Here is a 2848-nt window from a genome sequence, read left to right on the forward strand (position 1 = left end):
AACACAGAACGGGCCCTGCTCTCGGGGCGGGAGGGGAGGAGGGGGAGGGGACAGGTAGGGGGTCCAGGCTGATGCCATGGCAGCGAGCAGCAGCAGGTGACACGCTGTGCCCCATAGACCTTGTGGAGAAGAGAAAAGGGGGGCGTGTGGAGGGCTGGGCAGGGCGTCGTGTGAAGTGGATGCTCCGCGAGGTCCTGCTGGGAAGGCGCCACTGACCGTGGATTTGAGGAGTGTGGGAAGCTGGGAGTCGCTGTTTAGTGTCCGGACAAGAGTGTTGCAGGGAGGAGAAGGAAGGGCCGGGCAGTGGCCCCACCACCCAGCGCGTGGGCGGGGCAGCGGGGAGGGGCTGGGGGGCGATGGTCTGGGCTGGAAATGCAGTGGGAGTCGTGGGGTGACAGGTAAGGGGGTGAGCTGAGCTGAAATCCCAGCGAAAGGAAAGGGTGGGAGGTCCGGGCCCCGGGACCTTCCCGCTTCCTGAGGTCCAGAGGCAAAGCCAGCAAAGGGGACCCAGAGGGGACGGACCGAGGGGCGGGTCCGGAGTGTGGCTGTCGGAGCCCAGGAAATGGCCCCGGAGGGCGGGGTGGGGAGCTGTGTCCCGATGGGCCGGCGAGCGAGGGCCCGGCGCTGGGCGCTGGCTCCGCGCCTGCAGGTCGGTGGTGGCTTTGGCAAACAGGAAAATGCCATGTGGGCCTGGCAGCTGCGGCAACACGCCCAGCTGGTGTGGGTTTGGAGGGGAGGGTGGAGGGGGGAATCGGGGACACGGACTGCTGCCACGGCTTCCGAGAGGGGAGCGGCCAGGGGCTAACTGAGGCCACGGGACTGTGTTTCTTTGGGAGCATGAGCCATTTATTTATTTTTATTTTTAAATGTATTTTTATGGATTTCAGAGAGGCAGGGAGAGGGAGAGAGAGAGAGAAACATCAGCGATGAGAAGGAATCATGGACCGGCTGCCTCCTGCACGCCCCCCACTGGGGATCAGGCCCGAAACCAGGCCTGTGACCTGACCTGGAATCGAACGGTGACCTCCTGGTTCCTGGGTCGACGCTCACCCCCTGGCCGGGCTGGACAGTAGATGTAAGCGCTGGTGGGAATGACGGGCGCTGGGGGCCTCGTCCCTGTGGTCCAGGAGCGACATCTGGAAGATGGTTTTGTGTTGTTTTCCTCGAGTGGAGAACGCGAGGAGTAAAAACAAGAAGCCGTCTTCGGTGAACGTGGGGCCTGACTGGGCCCCGGGCGCGGTGTTGGCACGGCCCCTGCCCTGAAGCTCCAGCCGCGGCTCCGGCCGAAGGGAAACGGCCAGCAGCCGCTCAGTTCCCTGCCTCCAGCGACCGAGGGGTTGACCGGCGATGTTTTCAGATTTCCAGCTGCTGTTCGGAGGTGCCGGGGCCGCAGGGCCTGTGAAATCCTGGGAACCGCCTTTTCCACGTGTGTCTCGGCTGCAGTTTCTGTTTTTTCACTTTTTGTTTCTTGTTCCTTTTTTTGTTTGGTTTGAGCGCCTGGCTCCTCCTCATGTGTGTGCTGGGGTAGGCGCCGCCCTCTCTTCCCGGGAGCCTTCTCGGCGTTCCCGCCCGCGGGGAGCGGCAGGGAGGCCGCAGGCAGGAGGCAGGAGAGGACCCGCCTGGGGCGGGTGATGTCCTCACAGACTGGGCATTCACTGCGCACCGGTTATCGGCAAGGTCACCTGTCATCTGCAAGGTCACCTGTCAGTCGTCAGCAAGGTCACCTGTCAGTCCTCAGTAAGGTCACCTGTCAGTGATCGGCAAGGTCACCTGTCAGTCATCGGCAAGGTCACCTGTCAATTATTGGCGAGGTCACCTGTCAGTGGTCGGCGAGGTCATCTGTCAGTCGTCGGCGAGGTCACCTGTCAGTCGTCGGCGAGGCCACCTGTCAATGATCGGCGTGGTCACCTGTCAGTCATCGGCGAGGTCACCTGCAGTCGTCGGTGAGGTCACCTGTCAGTGATCGGCGAGGTCACCTGTCAGTCGTCGGCGAGGCCACCTGTCAATGATCGGCGTGGTCACCTGTCAGTCATCGGCGAGGTCACCTGCAGTCGTCGGTGAGGTCACCTGTCAGTGATCGGCGAGGTCACCTGTCAGTCGTCGGCGAGGCCACCTGTCAATGATCGGCGTGGTCACCTGTCAGTCATCGGCGAGGTCACCTGCAGTCGTCGGTGAGGTCACCTGTCAGTGATCGGCGAGGTCACCTGTCAGTCGTCGGCGAGGTCACCTGTCAGTCGTCGGCGAGGTCACCTGTCAGTCGTCGGCGAGGTCACCTGCGATGCCAGGCTGCGCTCGGGCCGTGAGGGAGGAGCGAGGAAGCCGGCCGCCCTCTGCTTCGATGCTTTGCTCTGACTGACGTGAACTGCGGGGGAAGTGGGCCCAGGACACAGCGGAGCCGAGGCGATGGGGGGCTGGGTGTGAGCGCCCCCTCACCACGGAGACTGTGGCGCCTGCATCACCCACGATTCCCACTGTGGACCTTCAGGGTCTGGAGCGACAGCCGTGACACCTGTGAGGGCAGGGACGGGGTTAGGGGCACACAGACACAGACGCTGTGTTCCGAGCCCATCTGAGCCGACGCCCGAGGCCCTGAGAGGAGTCCGACCTTCCCTCCCGCCCAGACCCTCGGGTGTCGCTGTGGGGCAGGTGCAGCGTTCCCGCTCCTTCGAGGCCGAGTAGCAGTCCCTTCACTAAACACACATCTTCTCTACTCGTCCGTCTGTCCGCCGGCGCCGGGCCTGTCCCCGTCTTGGCCACCGTGACGGAGGCTGCGATGGACACGGCGCAGACCCACATTCCCGTCAGCGGGTTCGCTTCCTTTCCATCAACACCCGGAGGGGACCGCGGG

Source organism: Myotis davidii, unplaced genomic scaffold (assembly GCF_000327345.1).
Source record: "Myotis davidii unplaced genomic scaffold, ASM32734v1 scaffold61, whole genome shotgun sequence".
Classification (NCBI taxonomy): Eukaryota; Metazoa; Chordata; class Mammalia; order Chiroptera; family Vespertilionidae; genus Myotis; species Myotis davidii.